At 37.2% G+C, this 15,081-nt stretch overlaps 1 protein-coding gene across 2 annotated transcripts in view; it reads right to left on the bottom strand.

The window, feature by feature from the left end:
* IL1RAPL2 (interleukin 1 receptor accessory protein like 2) overlaps positions 1-15,081 on the bottom strand; it is a 945,856-nt gene that overhangs the window by 331,273 nt on the left and 599,502 nt on the right. The window lies entirely within an intron of this gene.

The raw sequence follows: 15,081 nt of genomic DNA, 5'->3' as shown, positions 1-15,081 counted from the left end.
AAATCCGAATGGAGACATTTACTGCTCTGTGGCAAATTATTACAGTCTAAGGCATGTATAATGAACTTTAAAATGGAAAGTTGGCATAAGTGTCAGTGAAGACTCCTTCTATCTTTCAATCTGTGATCTTTTAAATTCTGAAGACTCTTCAACTCTGAGATGCTTCAACTCTGGTGCTGTGCTTTGCTTGACCAAACCGAACTAGCTGGTTTTAAATATGAATTGTACTGAGTACGCAACATCCTGAAAGTAAGACAAATGGTTGGCCTATCTTCCCAAACAAGCTGGACAATTCCCAGGATGCCGAGCAATTAGGCAGTTTCCAACAGAGGCAGACTACTTCTGCCTAACTTTTAACTGTCAGGAAAATTCAAAAAGCACAGGTTGCTTGATGGGCTGCTGGGCACATATGTCCCCGATCGCCCTCTGGGGCTCTCTGACCCTGGGAAAGGAAATACATTTCACTGGCAGTTGTGAATGGCTCATCAGTCATCCTTTCATGAAACGTTCTGGCATTTGGTGACAGGGTCAGAATAGACTTGAGGAACTTCCCTCAGTAAATGAAACTAATTTAAAGAGAGGTGAATAAGCTAATTTGCCAGTGAATTACCAAGGTCCTTGAAAGTTGGTCAAAGAATCAGAGTTAAGTCATTCACTAAAACAGTATCTGCACAGGTGACAGACAAGATGGCTGGACTGGAGGGATTTAAACCACAAGACATGGTGCAATAAAATTTCTAAGAAACAGAGTGAGACTTATTTATTAGCAATGAAATTTGTTTATACATCCTATTTTGAATGGAAATTGGTAAATGACAAAGAGCAATAAATTCAAAGTATCAAATCTAGGAAGCACCGTAGAATAGTAGATATGGTAGTAGCTCTGATAACAAAAGAACTGGGTTCAAATTCTGAGGCTCATGTCTACTACCTGGCACAAATCAATTCTAGCAGAGCCTTAGTTTCCTCCTTTATAAAAAACAAACAATAGAACTCAAGAGCTTTTTGAAATTTCTTCTATGATCAATTATGTGACCTTGGATGAATAACTTTCCGTCCGTAACCCTGTTTCCTCCTCTGTTAAACAAGGGGATTGGAATTAATGGCAGTTGAAATATCTTCCAGATCAAGATCCCCAATCATATGACAAAGAATGAGTTTTTGATTCTATCCTGTGCTCAATATCAAAGTCTCTTCACCTTTACTAATGCTCTGAATGGACCCTAAATCCGTAAACTACTGTCAGTTGGCAAGGAAAATCTCAACACTTCTCACTAATCTATTTACTAAGTCAGAGAAATATAGAGACCCATTTTATCTTCAGGAAGTGAAAAAAAGAATTTTCTGCTAATCACTTAGCTTACCAGAAAACTATCATTCCATATATTCCTCAAGCATTCTAAGAAGACTTCTTGCCACTTATGTAGTGCTTTGCCAAATCAAAGTTGAACTGTATGAAGGGGGAAAAAATCTCAAGGGTTTCTTTATCAAGATCTTTCTCAATATCATAAGGTGTACATTAAGGATGAATGTGTATGGTGGAAGACAATGAGTTGTACAAGGTAAATGAAACGTACCAAACACACCCTTTTACTTATCATCTCAAAGATGCAGATAAAAATTATAATAACAGAATGGACACTGATCAAGTCTAATCAACAACACCAAGAGTCTTATTTAAAAGGAAATGATTATGTAGAGGCTGAGGAACAGAAAGAGTTGAAAGAAATGTTGGGATCGCCACAGTGTGCTGGAGTTGACCAAGATAACCATAAGAGAGCCGACCGTTAAATCTTCAGTATGAGCACTTATATGAAAATTAGCAAATGCTACAAATCAAGAGGTGAATTTATTGTTTAGGTGATTGCCTAGAATTGAGAAAATAATGAAGAAGGTGATAATGCAGATTAAAGTTAAGTGTTTTGTGGGTCCATTTTTTCTCAGAAAGCCAATTGTTAAATATTTTCCAACAGATTGAATGACGTGAACTGTGAAAGCTATCTCACAAGATGGAGATGGTGATGTAAAAATTGAGTGAAGATTGGCAGTGCCCTAGGGTCAGGTTTCTTTCTCCAGAGATCACATGGTTTACAAGGAGTGGGACCTTTTTCTTAGGAGACTAAGTTGGGGTTACCATGGCATTGAAACTCTCATATATGGTAATTTAGCAATTTGAAAGATGTACTTGGGGTGAAAGTTTTTCCTCATTTATGACTTAGAATATGAGGTCATTTGTCCTGACTAATCAGGGCAAAGATCCAGACTATAGGGAGTGTCACCTCAGGCCCCTATATAATTCTTGTCTGTTAACTGGGCCTTGCTTCTCCTTGCTCATGGGGATGGAGATGCCCTTTCTCATGAGATTGTAATAAAACCTTTCTGCTTTTACCTTGAGAAAACTCCTTCATTTATTTGATTTATTCGGGCCAGTGGTCTTTGGCCCACACAAAACTTTGAAGCACAGGTTCAGTTGCTATTTCTGAATGATTTAGAGAAACTTCACTGGACTGGACTTTGCTAAGAGGAAGTGGGGAAGGGGAAAGGAAGAGAAGGAGGGATCTCAGAAAGGAGGAAGAGTAAAAACATAAGCTTGTTGATTTTAGTTAGAAAAAAAGTTAAATTTATTTGCCTGAAATGAGAAAGTCGGTAGTAATAGAGGCCAAGAATTAAGAAGGAAGGCAGAATGTCTCAGGCCATCCAATGAGGACCATGGGAAAAAAAGAAAGCTTTCAGAAATAAAGCATAGTTTCTTGCAAATATTTAGAGCTCTCCATATTGGAGCTACTCACAAAGAATTGGAACACAGATCAGGGAAATAGGGCAGAAGTTCTAGCTGGAAAGAACTGAGGGGTTATCCATTAGTTGAGGAATGACGGGAAAAGTCATGGTATATAAATGTGATAGAATACTATTGTTCTATAAGAAATGATAAATAGGCAGATTTCAAAAAAACCTGGAAAGACAGAACTGATGCTGAGCGAAGTGAATAGAACCAAGAGAACACTATACACGTTAAGCAACATTGTGTGATGATCAACTATGAAAGTCTCAACTCTTCTCAGCAATACCATAATCTAAGACAGTTCCAAAAGATGGAAAATGCTATCCATATCCAGAAAAAAAACATTCTGAATGGAAGTCAAAGCATACTATATTCATTTTGAAAAATTTGTTTTCTGTTTTTAATTTCTCATGGTTTTCCCTCTTTGTTCTGATTCTTCTTTTGCAAGATGACTAATGTGGAAATATGTTTAACATGATTGTACATGTATAACCTACATAAGATTGCTTGCTAAACTGAGGAGGGGTGAGGAAACGGATTGAGAAAGAAATATTTAGAACTCAAAAATCTTACAAAAATGAATGTTGAAAACTATCTTTACATGTAATTTGAAAAAAAGAATATTGATTTTAAAAAAAGAAAGCGAAGAAGTTCTGGCCAACGGAAAAAAACCCTTTACAGAAGATTTAGTTTTACTTAAAGGAAAACTATTGAAAGTGTTTTTTTTTTTTTTTCTGTTTGATCCTGACTTTAAAAGGAGGTGAGGATAGAAGGGATAATGGAAGAAGAACCCAAGCAAGAGAGATAAAGAAGTAAAGGAGATAAAACTGTAAGAGGAAAGAAAGATGAAGAATGGCAATAGTTGAAGGTAGAACAGCAAACCACCTTGAATGTTAGAAGTTGAACTTTGCCACTGAGGATGGGAGTGGGGACCAACAGTCATCACTACTCCCCAATGAGAAAAGCAAGCACTATGGAGGCAGGGATCAATTTCCCATTGTAGAAATCTGCTAGAGCATTGTAGATACAGGTATATGACTATGGTGACATGACCTTGCATTGAATTTCTCCCAGGATTTTCTGAGGCAGTCCAGGCTGAGGTACCTATTCCATGTCCCAGTTACTCCCTTCATTTACATAGTCTCTGATAAAAAAAAAAAGTGGATACATGGGAACCCAGCAGCACTGCTCTTGACTCTCCTCCTACAGATGGTAGAAACAGCAGACCATAGCCACTTCTAAAATGCTATTTCTGTAAACCATATTGTTTGAAGTACGATGTCAGGATGTGTGTATCTATTATAAAAATCTGGATGGCTTGTGCCAGTCCTGCTTGCTTGAATGCTGGCAGTGAGACTGGAAATTGAGGGCAAAAAAAAATCTAGCAAGGAAGCAGATTGAATGAACTTCTAATCAAAGTAAGATGTACCAGAGATACTTCAACGCAGCCTCTACCATTTGGCGGAAGATCATTTCTTCCCCATTTTTCAAAGAGCTGAGAAAGGAATCCAATTTTCTCTCCATGTCCATCCATGGAAAAGAGCTCAAAATGGTCCAAAGACTATATAAGGGACAGTAAATATAAAAGCTATTTCAGGTTTATAGGAAAAGATGTATCATTTACATCAAGTATACAAACTGTGATAAAGCTATATGACACAACTTTTGATGAGTGCATTCACCTTGGTATAGTAGCTATCTCTAGGCTAAAAATGGACAATGATAAAAAGAATTCTTGAGTGTGAAGCTCAATTTTGACAAGCTGAAAAGGAAACATATGGAGAAACCATGGAAAAATGGAAGAAGAAATAGTTGTGCAGTTTTAATTAAATAGCTTTTTTTTTAAAAAGTATTAGAAGTCATCTCTATACAACACACATTAACAATGTGAGTCTGTGTGAGGAGAATGGTGATATCCTCAACAGTAATAGGAAGGTTCAAAGAAAAGGAAAGAGAAAAGTTCGATTTTAGATATGTAGAGTTTGAGATTCTGATTGGATGTCCAACCAGCAGCTGAAAATCCATGGATGGAGCTCAGGAGAAAGGTTAGGGCTGGATGCTTAGATATTAGAATCATAAACATAAATAATTTAAACTATACCTGCCTAAGAGATAGTTTCTAAAAATGTATACTGCTTCTTTTTTATCAATCAAAATATACTTGTTGGATAAATCTTTTTATATTCTAAAACAGCAATTGGGTAAAAGGAAGCTCTTTCATTGAGATGGTATTTTAGATATTAAAGAATCTCAGAAGTACTATATTCAGGAAGATATGATTACTGAGCACAGTACTCTATAAAAGATCAGAAAGGAAAGAGAGAGATGCTAAAGAAAAAGTAATGCTGTTTGGATTTTTCCAATAAGGTAAAAGAGTAGATCTTGAAAATGGCACGTCAGTGAACTTGTTTCCGAGATGTGATAAAACTTTAGAATATATCCATATAAAAATTTTTACAAACACTTGGAAAAGGAAGAAATAATCTCAAAGAACTAAATAAATCAGGAAAATAGTGTCTCTATTTTTATGTAACAAATGCATTATAGATGGATAAATAGATGACAGAGATAAATAGATAAAAGAATGGAAGGATAGTAGGATATTTACATAGAATCTGAATTAATTGAACGATTAAAATAAGAAATCACTCTGTAATAGTTCATAGGAGCATAAGTAGAAGGGACATTAACCAGGACCAACACTCTCATTTTATTCATGAGGAAAATGAGCTCGATGGATTGGATGAAGCCCCAAGATTATCAAGTATTTGAGGTTCCACTGGAACCTAAGGTTCCGGAACGCAAGGCCAACAATGGTGCCACTATATCAAACTGCCTTGCACTCTGGAAAGAAGCATTTGCTACAGTTCTACAAGGATCTGTGCTTGGCTGTATGCTGTTTAATATTTTTATCAATGGCTTTGGATAGAAGCATAGATAGCATGCCCATGAAATTTACAAACGAAACAAAGAGATAAGAGAGAGCTAACACACTACTTGACAGACTGAATCAAAATAGATAAATGAGATAATTTATGTAAAGTACTTTACAAACCTTAACATGCTATATAAATGTCAACTACTATTATAATTATTATCTCAATGGGCTAGACAATTGGATGCAATTTAATAGGGATAAATGGAAAATCTTACATTTAGATTGAAACTCAAATTCACAAATATAATATGGGAGACACAGGGTTAGACAGCAATTTTTCTGAACACGACATCTAAATAATTTTGTAAAATGTATCACAAGCAAACTCAATAGGAGTTAGTAGTGGAATATGGCCAAGCTGAAGGCATTCCCAGGCTGCATTGAGAGGTACAATGTTGAGGGTTAGGGAAATGACGGTGCCCTTGGACTTTGCCCTGGTTAGACCTCCTTGAGATCAATGCTGTGTATTCCATCTTAAGAAGGGGACTGGAAGAAATGAAAAAAATAAATCCCAAAGTAGGAGATCTGGAAGGTAAAACGCCTTGAGCAACCTGTGGGAGAACTATGCAATGTAAATGGAAATATTTGTAGAAGAAAAGATTTGAGGCAAACAGGTTAGTTTCAAGTGTTTGCTTGATAGTCATGTGAAAAAGGAATTAACTTTGTTCTGCTTAGACCTTGGGGGCAGAATAAAAAATAAAAGGACCAACTTTGCAAAGAGGCACATTTAGATGAAAGAAATGATTATTAAGAACCAATGATCTGGGGAGATCCAGAATTCCCCCTTCTTATTATACTTATTTCAAAACCTCAGTCTCTGAAGATTGAGCTTTTTCTTCTGACACCCTTACCCAAACCCTTAACCTTAAAAGAAATCTTTAATCTAAGGTGAATTCCTCTCAATAGAGCTCGAATGGAGACAGGTTCTGTTTTCTAGATTGCCCTAGGTTGCTGAAGTGGGCAGTGGGTTCTGGGTATAGGGATAGTCTCTCTGTTCAAGACATCAAGCTCAGCCCCTCTTGGGAGTAAGCTCAATTCTTTTTGTAAAGTCTACTACGGTTAATCGTTAACCAATAAGAATTGATTGCCATCCTCTGTATTACTCCTTAACCAAGGCCATATAAGCCTCAAGTAGTGGTCATGGTTCATCTTTGACCATTAAGAAGAAAAAATGTTTTTGTCAATCACTTGATGGATGTAATTGAAAAAATTGATTATAATTGACCCCAAAATTTTGTCTCTTGAAATTATTTCAATCATCACATCAAACCTAACAATGAGAACTGCCCAAAGTAAAATGTTCCCAAAGTAACACTTGGGAAGTAGTTGGTTCCCCTTTTTTGGTGTTCATCAAGCAAAGGCTCAATAGAATCCTAGAACTTGAGACTTGATAGGGACCTCTAACCTATACACCGAATCCCAATTATAACCTATTCAAAAACTGGTCATCCATTCTCTCCTTGAAAGTCCTGAATAAAAGGTAGTCCACTTAACTTTTAGACAACTCTAACTGGAAGGGTACTTCTTCCTTGACATCAGGACCAAATGAATATGTTTGTAGCTTTCAGTCCTGCTCTCTGGAGTCAAATGGAACAAATTTAATCCTTGTTGCATGTGGCAGAGCTTCAAATATTTGAACAGACCTATCAGTTACCCTTTGACTCTCCTTTCTCTAAGATAAATAAGTTCAATTCCTTCACCCCATCCTCAAAGGCCATGAATCCAAAATCCTTTATCATTTTTGTTGTGGTTCTTTGGCCACTCATTCAGCTTATCCATGTTCTTATATTATGGCACCCAACAATGAACCCAATACTTCATTTGACCATTGCTTATGGCGATAAGCAATGTGATATAGGATATATAAGTGCAATTATTTAAAACATATCAATATCCATTTAAAGATCCCATAGCCAGTGTATTAGTCCCAAGCTTTACGTCCTCTGTAAATCTGATAAACATTTTATTTGACATTATCCAAGCCACAGACAAAAATTGTTAAATAGTATGGTACTAAGCATAGATATCTGGCGCATGCATTTAAAGAACTCTTGTCATGGTGATATTGAACCATAAACAATTATTCTCTTGTTTGTTCTTATCCAATGTTGCTGCATCTCTCCATTTTTAAAGAGATTTTAACTATCTCAAAGATTTTGAGAAGTGAATCCAGGTCAAATTCAGCTTAGGATAATGGTTTCTAAGTCACTTTTCAACTCTGAGGGTCTTTGACTAGCCAAGGTTGGAGACACATCAAGTGGCAGAGATGGAGTTCGAACGCTAATCTCACAACTTTAGATATTTAGGTATTATTCAGGATGTCATATTACATAACTCTTCCTGATGAAAATTAGACAAATGTTGTCACCTCTACAGGAAAAAACCCTGGGAAGTCTTCCTCCCACACTTCCATTTCTCCTTACATCAGAACTTCCAATGATGAACTCTCAGTCTGGTGATCAAATGATAATATTAAGTGAACTCCTAACCTTAGGATTAAAAGGGAAAGATTTAAATGTTTTTAAAGAGATTGGAGCATCATTTAAGGGGGGTTGGCAACTGCTTCTAGATTCAAAGTCTTTATCCTAGAGGACCTCATTTCTATACCCCATTCTTGGCTTCTGGAAGACCATTCAGAGACACTCATTTTCTTTTAGTTCAGTATTCTGAATCCTCTATCCGGAGCCTTTCATCCAGAAGAGCCTTTGATATTATTATTCATAGTATGGTGAAGAGATGGAAAAATGAATTGCCTGAATGGGGGGAATTAGGAGCAGGAAGCCTGCATAGTCTCACAAATTGTTGAAATCAATGTGAAATGGGAGGCAAAGCTCCTTTCCATCCCACCCTCAAACCCAAGCCAAGGTCCTCAAAGACAAAATCACAGAATTAGAGGAAATGGACATTTTTATATTCTGAATAAATGTCAAGCAGTATGGTGCCAAGTTCCCACCCCATTCACTCTCCCCTCCCGAAAAACGTTTCCACAAATCACGACCAAAAAGTGATCTTCATGGAACTGCTTTTCCCTAAATTTTCCGGCTGCTACAGCTGACTCTGTGAAATCTAAGCATTCAAATAAAAATATAGGCAATGATCTAAGATAGGGGTTTTTAATGTTCAGATTATAGAACCAAAGACATGTTCAAGAGATTCTATGGTTAATATGTGGATAGGGGCTATACCCATTAATGCAGTGTACTTGTCAACGTAGAAACACCTATTCAGAGGCGGTGGGACTGGAATAAATCAAGGACTGTGGTTTGTAATTGCAGTTTTGTCACTTTCTATTGGTGGTACTATTTCTGAACTTCAATTTCCTCATTCGTAGATCTTATGACTTTGGGAGTCTACCCAATTGCTAGTCCTGACAGCACACCTGCTATTATCACTTGTGCTTTAAATGATCATCTCTATCCTGTTTCTCAAATCTACTAATCAAACCTTTTTTTCTGAGCTCCAAGATTTACATAAGACACCTCCAACTGTATGTTCTGCAGATATTTCATACTCTTTGCCCCTGAATCTCCTCTCCTCCCAAAATAAGTTTCATATCACTTTCAAAAAAAAAATGTCATCTGAAACTTTTTATTCTCCAATGTTTTACATACAACCTGTTGGCAAGTCTTATCAATTTTACTTTGTAAAATCTCTCACATAAATCTTCTTCTCTCCCTTGACATGGTGACCCTTTTGCATTAGGTGCTCATCAGTTATTGCTTTGACTATTGTAATAGGCGACTAGGATGTGGGCCTGCGCCAAGTCTCTCCCCATTTCAATCCACTAATGTGACTTTCCTAAAGTACAGGTCTGACTGTATCACACACACATGCTTTCCAATAAATGCCCATGACTCCCTCTTGTCCTCAAGATTAAACATAAACCCCCCTTTTGGCATTCTAAACCCTATACAATCTGGGATGTTCCAGCCTTTCTGTGCTTCTTATATTTTACTCTCTTCTTGCCAAGTCCCATACCCCATACTCTGCAATATAGTCACAACCCAATACAGTTTTCACTGCTTGTACATTTTCCCTGGGTACTCTCTTTCCTCATTTGAGCCTCCCAACTTCTGATTGTCATTAGGTGCTAGATAAAACTCCACCTTCAAAAAGAAGTCTTTTCTAATTCCCCATTATTGTAGAACATTCACTCTTTTGATGATTTTGCATTTATGCTGAATATAGTTTCGTTGGACATCATGGTTTTCATGCTGTCTCTCCAATTAGACTGTGGGCTCCTTGAGGGCAGGGACATTTTTTGCCTTTCTTTGTATGCCCAGAGCCGAGCACACTGCCCGACATATAACAGACATCAAGAAAATGTGTAGCACATAACCCTTGTTCCATTGCTGCCCTTCCTTTTCTGTTTCATAAGCTCAACCATCTAGAGTTGGAAGAGATCTCCAAGACCATCTAGTGTCATTTTTACATAGGAGATAACCAAGAGTTTAAGAACTTGGCCAGTGTCACATATAAAATCAAAGATCTTAACAGAGAAATCCTCTCAGAGAACATGTAGCCAAATCTGTTCATTTTTACAAAAAAAGAAATCAAAGGTTAGAGAGATTAAGACATTTGCCCAGGGATACAAAGGTAGTGTGAGGGATGGAAAATCCTATCCAAAAATGACTACTCAGAGATCCCTCATAGAAAAGCTGAATTATTTATTAGAATCTCGAGAAGCGGACCCCATCCTGGTCTGTGAGCCAGATTCACAGCAGGAGAGAGCCACTCCCTTGAAGATGCTCATGACTTTTATACATTTCAGACAAAGAACCTCCAAAATCCCACCCTCCACGTGTTGTGATTGGTCATACAAGTCTGCACTCCCCCCATTTTGGTCAGTGGAAGGCAGTTGACAGGTGATTTACAACCTTTGGTTACTTCATGCTATATTTGGCAATGGAATGCAGCCTAGGCCTTCACGTGACTGGGGCCTATAAGCCTGATTTTACGTCAGCTAGCAGTCTCTGATCAATATGTGCTTAATCTGTAAGTTCTTCACCATATCTTACTCCACACAGCTGTAAGGGACAATGATGCAATTTGAACTCAAGGGCCATGACGTTGGTTCCAAAGGAAAGATCAGTACTCCTTCAGTACACATCTCTGCTTTGTTGCCATGATTACCTTCTTTCTCTTTCATCATCCCTCAGATCTTGCTCCTCTGTCTCTCTCTTTTTGAAATATCAGCTATCAATGATGAATTTGGAAATACATATAGAAGAGTTATATGTTTTTAACCTATATTGGATTACTTGCTGTCTAGGGGAGGTGGTGAAGGAAGGGAAAGGAGAAAATTTTGGAATACAAAGTTTTGCAAAGGTGAATGTCGAAATCTATCTTTTCAAGTATTTTGAAAATAAAAAGCTATTATTTAAAAATATTATAACTTTTATATTCTAAAAAAACTCCCAAATCTCAGCTAGTAGTTCATGAGCTTCTCTAACTGTTTGGAAGAATTAAAAGTACAACAGAGGGCGTCTCTTGTTGTGGAAAAAATAGAGGCATACAGAATAGCAAAGTGTACATTAATAAAATCTGGCTAATTAGTAAAATATGCTTGATTAACAGAAGGGGAAAGCGAGAGTCCTCAGTTGCAAACATCCATCTTTAATAGGTTTGCCTCAAATAGCTCTAAAAAAAGAAAAACAACAAACCACTAAATTCATAGCCTCTGGTGAACAACTCTTGCTCTAATGGGAAACTAAAATCATATCTCCAATTGGGCATCTGGAGTAGTGTCCACCAATTGATCATGTAGCTGCTTGTCTCTCTTTGTTTTTCATTTAGCATATTATTAAATGCTATAATCTACTGGCTTTGAAGGCCAAAGATTGGAGTGCTAATTTCATTTCATTTTTCCTAGGTCTTAAGTAATAATCTCTGCAAGTCTTTGTTTCTCACTCTGTAAAATGAGAGGGCTGTACTAAGAGGACCTTTAAGGCCCTTTTCAATTTTAGATCTATAATCAGAAAGGTAAACCTTTTGAAGGCACTTCACCTCTATGTGCCTCAGTTTCCTCTTGTGTAAAATGAGGAGGTTGGACAGCATGGCCTCTGAGGTCCTTTTAGGATTGCATGACCACTTTGTTTGGACCTGTTATTCTATTATCTGGCAGACAGGCAGGGATTTTATTTCCAGAACATCCATTAACAAGTGAGGGCCTTGGAACAAAAGATTTTTAATGGATGATTGAACAAAAAAGGAGGGGAGATTAAAGAAAAGAACAGGACGACTTTGGTTTAAATGCTTAAAACAAAGGTGAGACCCCTCCCCTGAGTGCCCACCATTATTTTGCTGTAATTGAGCACCAGCATTTTAAATCCTAGCCCAGTTGTTAATTTATAAATGTTATTAAGGCAGAGATTTTGGATACCTTGGAGGAGACTTTAAGGCTTTCCAGCAATAAGCTGAAGAATCAAATGACCACGGGGGAATAACCAAGAGAATCAGAAAATCACAGCAATTTCCTTCTCTATTGAAACAATGGGGTAAAAGCCCAAAGCCATGGGAATAAGATGGCTGCTGACTCAAACCCTGCTAGTAAGCAGGACAAGCTTCTGGCATATATGGATAAGTAGTTAATTGCTTGGGTTAAAACACTGAGCCAAATGGAAAGGAAAGTTCTGAGAGATGTTATGGAAGACAAACAGAATGCCAAAGAAAGCAGCACTTATTTTGAATGAGGAAGAGCTAAGTGTGCTTTATTTCAGAAACAATCTGTTATTGGAAGATGCTTATAAATCATGTAGCCTTTTTTTATGACTGTTTACCTTATTGTTGTTCTTCTGGCCATCAACTATGTCTGATGCTTTGCGACCAAAGGACCAACTGTCCATTGTTTTTTGTTTTTTGTTTTTTTTTTGTTTTTTTTGGTAAAAATACTGGAGTGGTTTGCCATTTCCTTCTTCAGTGGATCCACTGGATCCTTTTGATATACAAGATCAAGAAACTTGCACAGAGACACACGGCTAGGAAGTATCTGAGGAGAGATTTGAACTCAGGTCTTCGTGACTCCAGGCCCAATGCTTGATCCATTGAGTCATGGGTCATTTACATTACATCCTAGTAAAAAAAGAGCATGAGTGGTGAGAGGCAGTATGAGATGACCTTAGTTTAAATTGCATCTCTGTCACATATCAGTTGTAGGATTGTGGGCAAGACTAAATAGCAACATCACCATAAGGAAGACGACTTACCAAGAATAATGTACTCTACAATAGCAGAATATAATCCTAGATGGCGGATAATGAAACTTTCATAAATGGACTTTCAAGCATTCCTGATTTTTTTTTTAAAAAGGCCAAAAATGTTGGTGTTAGGAGTATGAAGAAAAAGATTTCCTCATACAAAAGGCCAGAAATGAGTAGAGAATTTGATGTGCAAATGCTAAAAACAAGAATAACATTTAAAAAATATAAAGACATTATAAATAACTGGAAGAGGCTAAATAGTGTTGGAAGTGACTATATTCTAAAGGGTAAGAGACATGAGCTCCTTCAAAATCCTAATGAATTCAAGAGTCACAAAAAGAGTTAAATTAGAAAAACACTTGATCCAAGGTTTTTTTCTGGTTGTAAGGGATTTTTGAAAGGAAATAAAAGTGAGGAAAAAAGGATGTGGAAACAAGAAAATGAGGAAGAACCTGAAAAGAACATGTGAAGTAGAGAGCCAGGGGTAGGGGAAAGGGTATCTTATGAACTTAATTATTACCTGACCTGAATAAAAAAGATGACAACATACAGACATACAAACAAAGATTGTGGGGCAGGAATCTATAAAACTCTTATGAGGACAAAATATAGGAAGGGAAAGGAAGAGGAGCACAAATGGTAGAATAGATTCAGGAAGGAAACAGTCATAAGAAGAAGAAATATTAACAGAGTATGTCTGGTCATAAATGGCTACTAAAGAAAGAGAAAAAGATTTAAGAATCAGATGAGGTCTACCCTTGGAGAAAAGAGGGAAGAGGAATGGGAATGGGGAACAACTAGATCACTCTCCATCCTTTATTTGTAAAGATGAGGGCAGGACATAAACAGGAAAAAGTCAAAGAATCTATGGTATAGAGCAGGGATTCTCAAACTACGGCCCGTGGGCCAGATGCGGCCCGCCGAGGATGTTTATGCGCCAGCCGGGTTATGGCAAATGGGCTGAGGGGTGGAGACAGAGTGTGAGCTTTTGTTTTTACTATAGTCTGGCCCTCCAACAGTCTGAGTGAACTGGCCCCCTATTTAAAAAGTTTGAGGACCACTGGTATAGAGTAACAATCAAAACACCAAACAACATGACAAGATTGGGATGATCTCATGCTGCAAATATAGAAAGGTAACAAGGATAAAGTAAAATGCACATTCTTACTATTGCTATTTACAAAAACAAAGGGTTAAACTATGGGGTGGGAGCAGAATTTATTAGAATGTAAACCTTAAGCTTTCAAAATTAATGTTGACTTTTGTTGGGTGTGCTAACCACTGCGCAACCACAGTTTGTGGGAAACTAAAAGGAGTTGGTAAGAATCATGAGAAATGAACCTATCTTAAAAAAGAATGCTCAGGAAATTGAAATCATACAAAGTAAAGTAGGATATGATTTCTGAATTTGGCGAGGGAGGAACAAGGCTTTCAAAAGACAAACTGATAATAATGAAATGTTCCGGCCTTGGCAAATGGAGAAATGGCATGTCTTCCTTCAGACTACCCCTTAAAATCTGAAAAGGAACTAGACAAACTATTTAGATGAAAATCAGCTCTTTGCCCTAGTGTGTGTCCCATCTCTTTCAGAGCTTAGTATAGATTTTCTTTTCAAAAACCAAAAAAAATGTCATGTTTCAGGAAAGACTTTTCACTTTACAACTCAGCTCTATCCTCTGCTGGAAAGAAGAGATCAGAACAGGAAATAAGTCAGAAATCACAGGATGGTCAGGAGGTCATTAATCTGCCCACAACACACAGGGAGAGGATTTATTTTTAGAGATATTAGGAAATGAAAAAGTCACTTGTGAAAAGAAGTGGGGCTGTTGATTGCAAAAGCAAAATTACTAATAACGATTCAATTATCATCCCTATGTAGATAACTCCTCCAAAATCAATATATCCAGCCTTAATCTCTTTCTTGAGCCAGAGACTTACATCATCTCCACCTTGAATTTCCATCAAGCTCAGTGTAACAAAAATACATCTCATTGTATTCTGACTTAAATTAACATTGGTAACTTTGGGTTCCAATTCCTTTAATTAACAATTAAAGAAGGAGACATTACTCAAGAGAAGGAAAGGGACTTGGCAAGGTAATACAAGTGAACAGCAGAATTAGAACTCAGATTCCTGAAATGTCAGTTTTGTGTGAATATTTT

This window comes from Sminthopsis crassicaudata, chromosome X, assembly GCF_048593235.1.
Source record: "Sminthopsis crassicaudata isolate SCR6 chromosome X, ASM4859323v1, whole genome shotgun sequence".
Lineage (NCBI taxonomy): Eukaryota > Metazoa > Chordata > Mammalia > Dasyuromorphia > Dasyuridae > Sminthopsis > Sminthopsis crassicaudata.
Note: the sequence above shows the minus strand (reverse complement) of the source record. Positions and strands in the feature narration are given on the sequence as shown.